The sequence below is a fragment of the Syngnathoides biaculeatus genome, chromosome 10, assembly GCF_019802595.1.
Source record: "Syngnathoides biaculeatus isolate LvHL_M chromosome 10, ASM1980259v1, whole genome shotgun sequence".
Classification (NCBI taxonomy): Eukaryota; Metazoa; Chordata; class Actinopteri; order Syngnathiformes; family Syngnathidae; genus Syngnathoides; species Syngnathoides biaculeatus.
In genome coordinates, this window is record NC_084649.1 from 8,171,311 (window position 1) to 8,188,456 (window position 17,146).

The 17,146-nt window shown below is 39.5% G+C and overlaps 1 protein-coding gene across 4 annotated transcripts in view; it reads left to right on the plus strand.

Annotated features, from left to right (window-relative positions):
* ptpra (protein tyrosine phosphatase receptor type A) overlaps nt 1–17,146 on the plus strand; it is a 62,483-nt gene that overhangs the window by 2,114 nt on the left and 43,223 nt on the right. The gene's annotated exons all lie outside the window — the stretch shown is intronic.

Below are 17,146 nucleotides of genomic sequence, written 5' to 3' on the forward strand. Positions count from 1 at the left end.
GCTGTCCCGAACAGTTTCAAGCTATTTATAGAAAATGTGTTATTTCTGTATTATGCTTCCCCATGGACCGTTACACCATACTTTTCACAGTAGGCTTAGGACAGTTATATTATTGAAGTTTTTTGGGGAAACCTACAGTTCACCTTGGCACACTGTCAACTGTTTTTTTTTTTTTTTTGGGTGGGACAAGAACTATATTTATGTTTCCACCAGTACTCATACAGATTTTTCCATTGTGGGGGAGGGGGGGTGCACGCTGTGCTTCTGCCCCAGACAAGACAGTTACAGTTGAATCTAGATGATTCTGAAGCTCTGTGGAGCATGGGTTTGGCCGCATCTGATAATGTTGCTGGATGCTATGATTTAGGTGTGTGTGCAATGCAGGAAATTAGTAGAGTGGTTCATAATTCCCTGAATTTGTCAGTACAATGCATGTTTTACCTATTGACTATGTTTGGCTCAATTTCAATGTTCAAAGTAGTGTAAATGCTTCATAGAAACATGTTGTTTTATATTATTTAATACAAAACCCCTTGTAGAGTGGTACATGGAAAGGCACAGAGAGAAAGGTATGGGCCAGTATGGGGTAAGATGTCGACCAAAGTGATCATTTTGCCAAATATAATGGCACAGATAACCATGGTTCAGATTTTGTTAGACTTTTATTGCATTTGAATTCTGCTGTGTTTAATTGACCCATATTTTGATTGAGATACATAATGCAGATAATTTTGTGTAATTTACCTTCCATACTAATAGTGGCAGGAGGGGTTTTCCCAAACTGATCGCTGAGATTGAATATTGGTCTATCTGCAAAAAAAAAAATGAAAGAAAGAAAAAAGTTCAGATCTGACTGGATCTAGAAATCTCCCATCTTACCAAACAGTCCATTCCATTTGCCACTCGAGCACTTCCACACAGCGTGCAGATCCACCATTATCACAACAACATGTTGCTAAGGTGTTACCATAGTACACACCAAGGAGCGTGTAGACTGCGAACGGGCTGACATCACTCCAGCTATCCTGCACGCAGTTTGTCTTTATACTCAAGCACAACCCATGCACACAGTTTTGAAAATGTACTGCAGTTCTCATCCTTGGCAGGGTTGTTGCTATAGCTGGTATTGGCAAGGACGCCACAGGGTGGAGTTTCCTCAGCATTTTTTAATCACTCCTTTACGTAACGAGGAACAAAGCAACAACAATCGCGACCGTGGAGCAGTGTCTGCTTGAACAAATTGACCTAAATGACCAGATGATACATTTATTTATGCCACAGAATTGATCAAAACGGTGCTAGAATGTGGAACCAAGAGCAACAGTGAGTCATCACAGCGTGTAACTAAAATGGTCAATCGTGAGAGATGAGCTCCGCAGGTTCCCCTGCGTGTCAAGGTACGCACAAGCAATGCAGAGGTGCTGAGCGGGGCAATATGTAGGTCACATGATGCAATCACAAGATTTTGTCGTGTGCAAATCACGGTGTGCGTGGAGCAATGTGTGGGTCACGGGATGCAATGTGGGCGTTGTCAGCCATGCGACCACATGAGTATAAAGAGTTAAAGAGAGTGTTACTCGTTTGACACCCCAGTTGAAGTTCATTGTAACGCTAAACATGCATAACAAAAGAATTAATACCTATTGCATGATGAAATGCAACATGCTTTTTTTTTTTTCTTTGGTCACAAAAATTATGACCACAAAGCGATCCCACAGTGACTAAGAAATGCTGTTGATGAGCTAAAATAAGGATCAAACTGACGGCACTTATATTTCAAAATAATGAATATTGTTACTAGGGTTTACTCGAGTTTTTTTGTAGGACCGATCAGCCAGTTTAAAAAAAAAAAACGATCACGAATTCAATTACAAGATGGAGCAGTGTGTCTATTTAAATGATTTGTTTGATTTCTGTGTATGCTTGTGTACTCTATACTGCGAGGCCCCGTAGCTCAGTGGTTGGAGTACTGGTTTGGTAAACCAGGGGTTATGGGTTAGTATCCCACTGGGGCCTCCACTCCCTGAGAAGGGTTGCGTCAGGAAGGGCATCAGGCGTAAAAATTGTGCCAAACATATAAGTGCGTTCGTCTGAGATGACACGCTTTGGCGACCCCAAAAGGGACAAGCCGAAAGAAACTCTTGTGTACTCTATACTGAGTGTTTTCAAACATTCTTTAGTCAGGTCATGTATTCTAATCGGTCATGTCAAACTAATTTTTCCATGACAGAAATATTGGGTCCTAACTTACTGTATTTAAAATACTTTATCGTAATTAAATTACTACACACAAACCGAAACTTTGGAGCATGATTAAACAAAATGCTGTCATGATTCCATAGAACCGTGAGTGCTAACACTAGCTTGTTAGGCTATGTAATGTTGTTTTGTTGCTTTTGAGGCATATCATTGTAAAAGTACATGAATATACCACAAACAAACAACTTGAACAAACGTGTTTTGCCAAGCACCAGTGACCACCAACACCACACGTTTTCCTGCATTCTGTTCTTTTTGACAAATACAGTAAACACAGGATCCATTGTTGTTGGCGTGGCTGTTTTTTGTAACTAAATGCAGCGCAATGTACTGGTATCATTAGTCTGCTTTTCTTGCGATACACAGTGAATGAGTTGATGACTTCAACCAGTCGGCACAGAGCTCAAAATGAGTGTGTCGTATCTACCAATACTTATCTGTGGGCAGTAGAAGCACCTCGAGCCTCATTAGATTATTTCTATCTGTCATGACACTGTCAATAGAACTAAATCCCAGATGAATAGCCCCAATGTGGAGAAACCAAATGCTTTTCCCACCATATACTGAAAGAAAAAAAAAAAATACTTAAATTTCATTTGAAATACGTTCTCCTTCAATAGTATAATTTATTTTTCTTGATTTTCAAATTTATTTTTTAATGTATTCAATTGAAAAATGACTAAAATTTGTATTTTAACTTAAGCTACTCAAAAAAAAAAAAAAAAATTCTGCCTCACTCTTTATCCAGCCTGTAGCCTCCCCTTTTCTCCATAATTTTATATTAATAGTAGTTCATCAACAATTAGGAATCACTAGGTCACGTATTGCCGGTAGTTAAATTCAAACTTAAATGACAAACTAACTGGACTTGTCGTAGCCTTTCATATTTGGCCCCACACAACATTAAAGTGTCATTGTGGCTTCTGTGGGTAGGTCTTGCTTTGCGCCTCTACATCCTCTCGATGTTCCGTGTGGGAATGCTTGAGAGACTCCTGGCATGCTCCCTAAGAAACTCCGCAATGAAGTAGACTGTATGCCATGCATTTAACCTACTTGAGTGAGTTTTATTATTCCTCAAGCCCGATGGAAGCAAATAATCAATTTAGGCTTCGTAACAAACAAAAATGGCCACCCATGCTGGTGAAATTGGGCCAAATAACAGTCCTATGCTTATGCTTGCCTCCCCAACAAGCCACCAGCTGATGAATGAGGCCAGCAAGAACACAAACCACACCAACATGGAGTTGTATCCCTCAGCCAGGGAAGTCCAGAGGATTGCGGCTGTTGTATGTGGCACCGGGGATATATAATCTGTGGTCTGTTTCAGAGAAAGAGTCCGAGCAGCTCTGACTTAGACTTCTATGAAGAGAGGCATTCACAGTATTCCTGCTGACCCAGACATCCCTCCCTCCTACCCTCAAGACATAGAAACTGTTTCAATATATAATGAATAAAGAGAGACAGGCCACGGTTTTTCTATTCTGTAACCACTAGTTGAGCAGAACGCCAACAACTTTGTACACCTGACCAAAAGTTTTGTAGCCATTGGCTCTCCTGCTGGGCATGTCAGACCCTGGAAATGATCAATGAGGTTTGTTGATCATAATTTTTTTGTGGGGGTGAGGGACATTTTTGACGGCGATTAATTCCTTCCAGTAGATGTAGTAGAGTTACACTTGCATCAAAATTTTATTCACGATATCGTGAAATTATATAGTGACTCAATATCATTGTGGTTTTGTTTCTGAATAAAATGAGCGATTGTGCTTACATTTTTGTTTTGACGTCTATTCACAGCCACAATGCTTAGCCAGGCGACAGCCTTCCACTTCCTAATTTAGAATATGAATGCACCCAGTTGGAAGCGTAAGCCATGTGACCATGTGCACATCTCAAAAAATGATTGGCTGACTGGCCCACATGACCGAAAAGCTTTGTTTTGGGTTAAGATGCGGGAACAACTCATGGTGCCCCAAGTCCCTCCCAATGCTACAGTGTAGCCACTCTGTAAGTCTGAGTGTCAGGTCACAATCGATTGGCTGAGAGGTGGTTTGATTTTCATGCTGCCCTCTATCCTAGTAAACGCTGACGCTGAGATTTGGTGTGAATGGACCGCCACTATGTGAAGCATAATGTAACAGTAGCACATTAGTGGTGTAGTAGTGTGTTTATCTCAAGTCAAAAATCACAGATGAAAGAACGTCACACGGAGAGAGAATAATGATTTCAACTCCCCGGTACAACATATCCCTCTCTAATACAGTGCCACAAAGTATTCACACACCGTCACGATTTCCACATTTTGCTGTTACAGACTGCTTCTAAAGCTGATTTTAGTTTGATTTTCTTCAAAACTAATCCCAAACTAAAATATATTGAAATACTGTATACTGATGACCAAGTAAAAACATTTTCAGGCATTTCTGGAAATGTTGAAAAAAATGTACACAGTCCAACATAATAGGTACATAGGTAATGGCACCTTATGCTAGGACACTCAAATTTAAGATCAGATGCATCAGATTTTTAATGATTATCTTTGAGATCCTTCTACAACTTGGAGTCCACCTGTGGTAAATTTGGTTGATTGAACATAATTTGGAATGGGACACACCTATCTATATAAGGTCTCATAGTTGGCAGTGCATGTCAGAGCAGAAGCAAAGCAATTCATTCTAAGGAATTGTCTGCAGACCTCTAAGACTAGATTGTGTCAAGGCAGAAATCTGGGGAAGGAGTCAAAAGAATCTTAGAAGTATTAAAGGTCTTTAAACGCCCTGTCATCTCAATTATTTGGAAATGGAAGTAGTTTGGAATCACCGATGCCCTTCCTAGATCTGGCTGTCCGACCATGCTTAGTAACAGAAAGCAGGGCCTTGGTCGGAGAGGTAAACAAGAACCCTATGGTCACTAAGGCAGAGTTCCAGTGTTCTCTTGCAGAGATAGAACCAGCTAGAAAGTCAGCACCAGGCCTCTATGATAGAGTGGCCAGTCAGAAGAAACTTCTCAATAACATGGCAGCCCACTCAGAGTTTAGCAAAAGGAATTTTAAAGATTCTTAGACCTGCAGAAAAAATTCTCTGGTCTGATGAAACTAAAACACAACTGTTTGGCCTCATTTCTGGAGAATAAGAGGCACTGCTCATCACCTGGCTAACACCATCTCTACCGTGATAAATGGTGGTGGCAGCATCATCGTTTTTTCTTTCATTGCTTTTTCTCCTGCAAGAACTGGGCAACTAGTCTCCATAGAGGGTGAGGTGACAGCTGCCAAATATAGATAAATTCTTTAAGAGAACTTGCTCCAGAATGCTCTGGAACTCAAACTAGGGCATCACTTCACCTTCTAACATGATACTGACTCAAAGCAAACAGCCAAGATGACAAAGTAGGTTCAGGAGCAGCATGTGAATGTCCTTGAGTGTCTCAGACTGGCCGGACTTGAATCTAATTGAACAGCTTTGTTGTTTGCACCCACAGTTATCTAATCAGTTTATGGATGATAAGGTTAAATGTATTAAGTTTTGCAGCAATGTTAAGAAAATAACACAACATAGAATGATGCAACGTAAAATTCAGAAATGGCCAATGAAAACAGACAAATATTACAGATACTGTATATGTTCCTGGAGGATTCACTTGGGATTAGCCTTTGAATTTTGTAATAGTGGAAAAATGAAATGAAACTGGCAATGATTTTAGACAATTCTTTTCTAGAAATAGAGTAATTAAGGAAGAGGTTGCTACTTATGTGCCATAGCTTGTAGGAAGCATCAGGTAAAGGTGGAGATGGGCCTGGCTCAAGTTGGAGGTTAAAACAAAAAAAGCAAAGAAATGAGGCATCTTAAATTTGCAGAATCAACAGGTACTTGAGAGGTGTATAAATCTTTCTCTGTATTTTTAACCACACATGAAAAAAAAAAGGGAAGTATAATTTCATTTTGGGTCTTGAACATTTTAATTTCCATTCCTTTCAACTGGAAATCATACCTTGTTTTAAGTGTTTCAGGTTACAAACCGGGTCACAGAATAAATTAAATTCACAACCCAAAGTTTCACTCTAGTAGAAATATGTCTCCATTTTAGAGGGTAAAAGTTTTTGAACATTTTTTTTTTCTCAGCTATTGATTGTTGTAAAAAATACATTGTAAGTTTGTGGATAATGGACCAAAGTACACTGAAATTTCAAGACATAGAAGAGTTGGAGAACCATATAATATGACGTTACCTGTCTTCCATTTTAGCTTTCGGTTACCATGGTCGTGTAATTGGACTTGTTTTATATAGTATCTGTGTTCTTTTTGTTCTGTGAATGAAACGGCTTGTGAACAATTCGGCCCTTTCACTGTTGTGTGATTTCACTCCTATGAGGTCTGTACTTGGCCATGGGCAGAGAAGCAGCTGTCTTCATTACTTTGTCGTGGATGGACTCGCCTCACATGGATATTAGGTATCATGTTCTAGGCAACAGTGTCAACTTGCACAGGAAACAGATTTCCAGTTACGTGCAAAGATTTGGATAATGATAGAGTGAAGAACGTTCTTATCAAGAATGCCTTCTCAAAATGTATTATTCTTAGATTGTTGTAAATATAGTGTTATTACTGTTGCATGCCTTTTACTTGAGGAAAAGTAGTAAAAATAACTCCACTGAAGAGTTTAATAGCCTGGTTCTAAGTTTTTACTTGTTTACAACACCTCTATAAATTGCAGAGTTACGATTACATTTTTTTTTTTTTTACAAAGTCCCAATGTTAACATGCTGATTAGTCAAGTTACCACGAGGCTGAGCTCCCTTACAGTCACTTAGAATGGGGTGCTCCTTGGTTGACTTACAGAAAATAGGTAGCATATAAAAATAAATTTTTGATATGCTAACAGAGGTTTATCCACTTAAAAACGCAATCTTTATCAATGAAGTTGCAGGCAGTTGATATGTTACTAAACTGTTTAAATTACGGTGTCTGTTGTTTTCGTCTTCCTTCTACCAAATTTGTTATTACACTCTAAGATTGGCGATAGACTGCACTGAAAATTCAGTCACTGGAATATGTCTGAAAAATGGCTCAAGTAAAAGACTTCACTCAAAAACAAAATGCTCAAAACAGTAATTTGTGATGATGCAAGCAAAAACTGCAGCCGGTACACACTTGTCTGGATAAGGGCCCTTTTTGTCTACATTGTGGTATTTCAGCATATAAGAAAAAGACCCACAAATTGCTTTTGCCAAGTTTGTCAGGCTGAAATTTCATTGTAGGTACTTACTCCGCAAATAGTTTCTCTCTGTCTAGTTTAATTTATCACCTGGATTACAAACATCCAGCTCGCCAATCTGAATATGAGAAGAATCTGATACAGATAAGAGAAATTCATCTGAGTTGGCCCACTCTTTGGCAAGAAGAAGGCCCGTCATAATAATTATTCAAGACAAAAATAATCATGAATAAAACTCTGAAGTCATGAAAAAAAAAAAAAACCCACCTTTTAAAATTTTTATTTTGGTTTTCTGTATTGTCATTTTGATGATTTAATGTTTTTATTATTCAGAATTCCTTTGTTGTTTTTCTATATTTTTTACTCTACCTTGTGATATGGCTTCCCCAGCATCTGAAATTAAACCTAAAAGGCTACAATTTTCATCTATATAGAGTGTTCTTTTCCAATTATAATTGGTTTGGAACAGGAGTCGGGAACCTATAGGTCGCAAGCCATACCTGGCTCTTTTGGTGGTTGCGTATGGCTCGCAGAGCCCTCATGATGACATACTGTATTCAGCCATTGTGGGGTTCATCGCGTGACGGTGTGACAGTCACTGTGATATGACGGGCGCGTATGCGCCCGCGCGCCATCACACTCGCAAATCTGCACAGTCGAGCACGAAAAATCACGTGCGTAAAATAAGTTACGAGTCGAAATACATAGATATTGAAAGACGTCCCATATTTTGTGTCGTCTTGACCAATGTTTCCTCTAAGTTGTGCCACTGCGCAATTGTCGCACACTCTCAGCGCATATGAAAACCGATCCACTGCAGTGAACCACAGCCTGTTGTCTTTTTTTTAACTTATTTAAAACGGAAGCACATGGTCTTTAAGAACGAGCTGCTGCTCAGCCTACTTCTACTTCCTAGTTTACCTGACACTGTTCCCCTCCGCTCTTAAAGGGGTACACTCAAACAGAACACACACCCGCAACTTTATATCTGCGGGCGTAACTGGTGGACCACACCCGTATATTTTTCATACGTGAGCGACTAGTGTGAACATTTTGGCAGCACATGCAACCTTCTCGAACAACGATCTACTTCAATGCCCTACACTCTTCTTCCTAGTTTACCATCCACCTCCCGCCTCCGCTCTTAAAGGGATACACTCATAATTACAAATGTTAGAGTCCTTACGCAGCCCGTCAGTGTGGTTTATAATGACAGCATCCTGATGCGCCGCCCACCACTGGACATTTTTTTACATAAATACTCTGTAGGCAAGCATTGTTGGTGAGCGCACATAAGTGGGGAGAAATGAGAAAAATTAAACCTACAGATCAGCTGATTGTGAATACTTGGAACTCACTTCCCGTTACAAACCACACACTGCGGCGTGTGATTATTGATGTACTGACAATGTTTGGTTCTACCTATGCGAATGAAAAGTCTTTCTCACATTTATAAAAAACATTAAGACCAACCTACTTAACAGATGGAAGTCTCAAAGGCTGCATGAAGTTTAATTTAATGATGTATGAAAAAGACGACAAAGCCATCAGCAAAGAATTTGCATTAATGGTAGGAAGCACTTTTGTCATTGGTTAGCAGCATCATAATGTTTTTTTAAATGCATTTAGAGACTTATTGTACTCTTTAAGAGTTGGTCTTGCATAAAATGCAGAGAATACACTTGTACTTAGTTTTAAAAATATTGTATGGCTCTTTTGAAATTACATTTTAAAATATTTGCCGTTTATGGCTCTCAGCCTAAAAGGTTCCCGACCCCTGGTTTAGAAGCTCAAACTGAATGAAAATTCCTCATATAAACCCAAGTTGAAAGAAATATCCGAATGGAATTTCATCCGTTTTCACAGGCATGTAATATTCCTTTTGCCAAACCAATCAAAAATACATTTTTCATTATGTACACTATCATTCAGAATAGAGCCTGGAAAATTCTGTCTGTGGATGCGTATTTGTATCAACGTAAAAGCTCAGTGACGTCATTGTTTACGCACAGCATGAATATAGCAGCTCCCAACAGAGTTTGTTATGAGAGAGATTTTTTTTTTTTTTTACTTAATTGTTTTTATCAAGCATTTTTTTTAGGTAAAATTATAAAAACTACTTAGCTAAATAGATGAAGGATCTCTATCTTAATAAATGACGTGACATTCACGGCGAAGTGTGCATTTCAGACAGCTGTTCTGTTTAAATGTAGTGTACGTTTACACCTGATCGAATAGATCACATCACATGTAAACAATTGACCTCTGGTTCTTTAACTGGACCTGGACCTTAAATGTAATGATTTTTGCTAGAATGACAAAAAAGTCTCAGAGGAAACTCGTCTACTCTGTGGTGTGTCTCCTGAAGATGAGGTCTTCACTGGTCAATCACATATGTGACGGTAATGTCAGTTAACGTTACCATGTTTGTGTTAATTTGTACAAGCACACACACTAACTCAGTGAGGAGCTGACGTTTTAAAAAAAACTTCTGCAAGCTGTTTAGCTCCTGAGATTGCGAGCTAGCTCATTAGCTCGTGAATGCAACAACCAGTTTACTTTCCCTGAAGTATCTCTGTTGTGTGAATCTATATCCTGCACATGGAGCAAGGCTGTGGAGTATTGGAAAGACCAACAGCGCTGGCGTTCCCTGAGCTCAGCTGAGCTGTGACAGTTGTCCAACTCTTTATCCGGTCATTGGGTGATCTCCACGCCATCTCACGACAGCAATGTCATTTTATTGAGTCTGGAAACCCGTCACATCCATTTTATTAATCAAATGATAAGTCAATATAGCAAGAACTGTTTCCACTATTGGTGCTAGCACATAGGATCTTGCACAAAAAAAAAGATCAGTCATTCCCTATTGTAGAGGATGGGGCATTTCGTAGGCTGACTGAATACATTGAGCACTGTCATCTCAAGCAGTCCACATTTCTCAGTTGTTATAACACACCTCTATGATATTGTAGAATAGAAGTACATGTGCAATAGCCACCAGTTTAACAATATTTTCAGTATGCACAGTATTTTGCTGACTTACAGTACAGTTACAGTAAAGAAAATAACTATTTGAACACCCTGCTATATTGCAAGCTCTCCCACTGGAGGGGTCTGAAATTTTCATCGTAGGTGGATGTCTACTGTGAGAGAGATAATCGAAAAAGAAAAATCCAGAAATCACAATGTATGAATTTTCAACGATTTTGTGTGACACAGCTGCAAATAAGTATTTGAACACCTGAGAAAACCAATGTTAATATTTGGTACAGTAGCCTTTGTTTGCAATTAGAGAGATCAAATGTTTCCTGTAGTTGTTCACCAGGTTTGCACACACTGCATGATGGATTTTGGCCCACTCCTCCACACAGATCTTCTCTAGATCAGACAGGTTTCTGGGCTATCGCTGAGAAACACGGAGTTTCAGCTCCCTCCAAAGATTTTCTATTGGGTTTAGGTCTGGAGATTGGCCAGGCCATGCTGGAACCTTGATATGCTTGTTACGGAGGCACTCCTTAGTTTTCCTGGCTGTGTGTTTCTGGTAATTGTCATGTTGAAAGACCCAGCCATGATCCATCTTCAATGCTCTGACTGTGGGATAGAGGTTGTTCCCCCAAATCTCACAATACTTGGCCGCGGTCATCCTCTCCTTAATACAGTGAAGTTGTCCTGTCCCATGTGCAGAAAAACACCCCCAAAGCATGAAGCTACCACCCCCATGCTTCACAGTAGGGATGGTGTTTTTGGGATGGAACTCATCATTCATTATCCTCCAAACACGGTTAGTGCAATTATGACCAAATAGTTACATTTTGGTCTCATCTGACCACTAAACTTTCTCCCATGACTCCTCTGTATCATCCACTTCATTGGCAAACTTAAGACGGGCCTTGACATGTGCTGGTTTAAGGGGGGGAACATCCCGTGCCATGCATGATTTCAATCCATGACGTCTTCGCGTATCACCAACAGTCACCTTGGAAATGGTGGTCCCAGCTCTTTTCAAGTCATTGACCAAGTCCTGTCGTGGTGTCCTGGGCTGATTCCTCACCTTTCTTAGGATCATTGAAACCCCACGAGATTATATCTTGCATGGGACTCCACTCCGATTGAGATTGACCGTCATGTTTAGCTTCTTCCATTTTCCAATGATTGCTCCAAACAGTGGACCTTTGTTCACCAAGCTGCCTGACAATTTCTCCGTAGCCCTTTCAAGCCATGTGGAGTTGTACAATTTTGTTTCTGGTGTCTTTGGACAGCTCTTCGGTCTTGGTCATGTTACAAGTTTGAGTCTTACTGATTTTATGGGGTCGTCAGGTGTCTTTATGGAGCTAACGACCTCACACAGGTCCATCTGATTCAGGATAATACATGGAGTGGATGTGGACTTTTAAAGGTGGACCAACAGGTCTTTGAGGGTCAGAATTCTAGCGGAGACAGGTGTTCAAATACTTATTTGCTGCTGTATCACACAAATAAATTGTTAAAAAATACATTGTGATTTCTGAATTTTTCGTTTTAGATGATCTCTCTCACAGCGGACATGCACCTACGATGAAAATTTCAGACCCCTCCATGATTTCTAAGTTGGAGAACTTGAAATATAGTAAGGTGTTCAAATACTTATTTTCTTCATTCCATTTAACTTTACGGTTTCAACAGACCAGGTCTTTAGAGCCCTTTACATTTTATTCAGAATGTATCGAGTGGGTGCAAATTTAACATTTTATTTGATATTGTGCATTGTTGGTGTACCAGTGCAAAAAAAAAGTTCTGAAAGGCATTTTAATATTAATCCATGGAACTGCATGTCGTTCATTTTAGTGAGCTTTTTAGAAAACTATTGTCACTTAACACAAGGCTTGGAATGTTTCACAAAATGCACAGCTCGGTTCATATCTTGATTTTGTGGCGATGGTTTTAGATTCATTCTGTATATGTTCACTCTTAAGTAAATTGTCTTTTATGTTTTCGATTATTATTTTCATTTTTATTTATCAGGAATATCTTTAATATCTCAATTTATGCCAACAGCAATTAGGCAGAACAATTAAATTTTCTTCCATTGGATGGCAAAAGGTTCAATAGATCTGTGTATCCACCTATTGTTATTCATACAGCAGAATAAGCCAATGTTCACACTGCATGCAAGTCAGTCTATCAGATTCATTCATCTCAACGTGAATAGTATACAGTATTTTATTTTCCCCAAATACCTTACCCAGGCCTCTTTCATATGTAGGTATATATTGGATATATGTCTGACATACTATAGACAGTTGCGGGGTGCATATCTGACCTGTAAGCCATCAAACGCTGCAATTGTTAGACGAAACAGACATGCAACAAAAGCAAATGGCAAACAGGAGCAGAAAATAGTCACTGATGAATTGAATATGCTTTAGAACTGATAAATATAAGGACCAGTTGGCTCTGGTTGCACACACTCATGGAAATTATCACAAATGCGTCATGGCAACTATGCGAGGTGCAGTTTTGACTCAATACAGCATCTTGTGGCTGTGCGCAATGTGATGTACTATTGTTTGCGCATGTGAGTGACATCATGGACCATTCCCCATGCTGTGCTCAGCAGAAGCCGTATTTATTGTAATCTGAACAACTACATAAAAAAATGGGATTCGAGAAAAAAATTAGAATTTGATGGACATAGCATAAAATGTCTCTCTGAAAATGTCATCTTTGTGTTCACCTAAACAAGCCCAAATCTCTCGCTGAATCAATCAAATCTGAGTAAAGTACATTCGTATCAGAATGGTTTAGTTAAAACACTGTACAATCATGCTGTGATATGGAATTTAACCTTTTGAGCTTGAGTACCAGTGCTGAGCTCAGCGTTTTATGTTCAAATGACACTTTTCTTTCCAATTTATCCAACTCCCCCACCCCATGCATTCTGATATTAAATTAAAGTTATGCTGCTATTATGTTAATTTAAGCACAGCATGATCAAAAGTTTAAAAAAAATGCAGCATGTCAACACATGATATGCATGCCTGTCATGGTTTGCTTTTATCTGAACATGGATATAGTGAGTTTCCATTGCCTTTTGAAATAATACAAAAGAAATAACCTGTTTAGGTAGCCACAGGTTGTTGCAGAAAAACTTCATATTTACAGTACAATATTTGGCAGATATAACTCATCATCAAACATTTATAGAAAGCTATGGTATTCCAATTCCCTTAGACTACACACAACATATATAGAAAGGTTAGTGTAGAGCTGTGAAAGTGTTTGATTTAACAATTTCTTTGCACTCATTTATTCATTTAGGTGATTGGAATAATAATAAGAAATGAAATATAACAATCACAAGCATATTCATCAAAATATGTGGAAAAACACATTGCAATATTCAATCATGACTTCTAATTTCTTTGTTACTGCAAGTGTACGTCTCATTTAGTTAAGGTAGTTAGGGGTAGGCACGAGTTCAAAAGTGTATTATTGAACATAGAGAGAAAGCAAATTATGTTTCCATCATATACTGACAAAAATATTTTACACTTAAAAAGTATTTTTTTAACCTATGTATTGAGATTATTTTTCATGGTTTTCCAATTCATTTTTTTCAAGTTATTCAAATGTAGAATATGTTTATGTTTGAATCAACAGTGATTATGTTGGAATTTAAATATATACAGTGGCACCTCGATAAAAGTTATGTTGGACACAAGAAACTATCAGGATTTAACAATGTGTCAAAAAATACTTTCCGTTTAGGGGCGGGCGATATGGTCAAATAAAAACATCTTTATTTCTTTATTTTCAATTTCATGATATTGATGGTGATATCTATATCCTGCACATGGAGCAAGGCTGTCTCTTGCTTTCCGTTACTTGCATCGCTTTTATCTAGAATATTGCGCTCAAATATTGTATAGCAATATTTAACAATTAATAACTTCGTTACGGTTGGTACGGTGACCGACTGGTTAGCACATCTGCCTCACAGTTCTGAGCACCACAGTCCAAATCCCGGCCCCACCTGTGTGGAGTTTGCAGGTTCTCCCGTGTCTGCATGGGTTTTCTCCGGGCACTCCAGGTTCCTCCCACATCTCTGTGATAGTGTCAATATGTGTCCTATGACTGACTGGCGACCAGTCCAGGGTGTAGTCTGCCTATTGCCAGAAGTTACGTAGCTGGGATGGGCTCCGGCACTCCCGTGACCCTGGGGATAAATAGATGTCTAAAAATTGTGATGACAACAAAATGTAACCCTAGTTAAATCTTTCAAACCACATTTTTGTTTCTACAGCTCACTCTGGCATGCAGAGTTGGCAAGAACACTGCAGAAACACATGTAGTTGAATGTTTCTTTGTCTTGCTAATGTTTATTTCCGTTTGTCATATGGTACACGTTTGCTAAATGACTCAGTGAGGGTTTTCTTAGTGTGTTTCACAGATTTTTTTTTCCCAGATGTTTTGTTTAACGGAAGTCATGGATGGATAGATGGATAAATATTTAATTCATCCTGTGAAGGGAAATTAAATTTACTAGTTCCATGACAAACTTTTAAACGCCTGAAAAGTGAAATGGAATAAAGATCAAGCTTTGACGTCATGATCACAGAATCTTTATTATTTAGTTTTTTTTTATTCCTGGTGACAAGTTTAGCATCTTATATTGGAATTACAATACACGATTCAAATACGTTAAGCAGTAGGGTCATTGGTGAGATGATTTTAATATACAGTATTTGTTTACAAACAGCGTGGCAGAAGTAGGGTTATAAATGCTAGCGCCTCCTTTAGCCGCTTCAACAGTCAGGATGACTGAGAGTGCACAGTTCTTCCTCAGTTTTATCCAAAATGAATAATCCCTAAGCGAACACACAATTGTAAAAGTGGTGTCCATTCTCTTTGTGTCACTTTTAAACTGGTTGTGTTTGGGAAGCCAACACGTACATCGAGTGACCAATCAGTTTCCGATTGGAGAATATACGTCTTGTATTGAGGCCCATCGCTTCAATTCACCCAGTTGTTAAGCTGCCAAACTCCTGAAAAGGTTGCTCGGCCTGCTAGTTTGAGAAGGCAATTGTATATATCGCCCACTCCGATTTCCATTTGTCACTGAGAATGCATTTGATAAAGTCTGTTTGTTCCAAAATTGGGCAGCATTGTTTACGACCACAGTGGTACATTGCTGGCAGAGAATGGGACCGACTTATTTCTGAATCACAGATAAAGAATATGACTAGATCCAACCAAAAAGACGTCCCTCTCCTGCCTATGGGACGGCCGTGTTGAATGTGGGGTATCGATGTGGCTGCTATGGTATGATGATCTATCTATTGTACATGGAGCACTCGGCAGAGAGAGTGGCATTTCTGGAGCATTAACTCTGGGCAATACAAAACACATGTCTCTAGAGTCTGGCACGTGTTATTTTTGAAACGGTAACTTTTTTTTTTTTTGTCAAACACCATTTGCCTTTGGCAACACATTTGGAACTAAGAAGCACACTTATTCCTTCAGGCCCATGAAAGTGACTTGCCAATGTTGAGTACTGAATGTCAAAAATGTTATCATGACCAAGCAAACGGACATGGTAAGTTTGGATAGCGTGTAACCGTAAAACATTTTCAAGCATTTATTATTTTACATTTATTGAGAATAACTCTGTACTAGGCTTTACATGATAAGGATTTTTGGCGCAGATCAGAAAGTTTAAAAATATCTGACTACAAGATGGAGCAATTTTATTAAACGTCTATTTAAATTACTCTATACATGGACCCTTTCCAAAAATGTTAAATTGTTGAAGGCGGGCCTTTAGCCAAGCTTCGGTGGCGGCGGAGCCCTTTAGCAGAGCTTCAGTGGCGGCGGAGGCCTCGGTGGAGGCCTTCAGGCGAGCTTCGGTGGCGGCGGAGGCCTCAGTTGAGGCCTTCAGGCGAGCTTCGGTGGCGGCGGAAGCCTCGGTTGGAGGCCTTTAGGTGAGCTTTGGCGAAGGCCTTTAGCCCAGTTTCGGTGGTGTCGGATGCCTTTAGCCGAGCTTCGGTGGCGGCGCAGGCCTTTAGCTGAGCTTCGGCGTACGGGGCTAAAGGCCTCTTCTGCCGCCGAAGCTTGGCTCACAGCCCGCCGCTGAAGTTTGCTTGTCAGACTCCGTGTCATTCTCCTCCGAAGAACCATCCGCGGCGGCTGGCCCGGAGCTCCTGGGGGCCTTTGTATATGAACTTATGTCGCGCGTAGGCCTCCGAGTAGTCAGACTCTGCGTCATTCCGCCCAAAGCACCATCCAAATATTCAACATTAATAACAGCCACAGGTTCATATCTGTATGGATGTACTCCTCCGTCTTCCTGATCAACCGATACTGTTATTTCTTCATCAGATTAGGATAAATACGAGAAATTGGCACTGGGCATAAATGGTATCCCATGTAATTGAGCCTTTGTTGCGACACGGTATACATTACATCCGTGCACGTAGGTCATGTGACTCACGAAAATGTCAGCGCCCCTGAAAATTTGTAATTGTCGATTAAAAATCTTCTCAAAACACTATTAAATGAGAGAGGATTCAACATCACATTGTCAAAATAGGGTACATATTATATGACCTATTGAAAACGCTATTCATGCAAAGGACTGGATTTCCCCTTTAAAGAAGAGCTCACCTTTCTCAACTTATTACTCACGATGTATTTG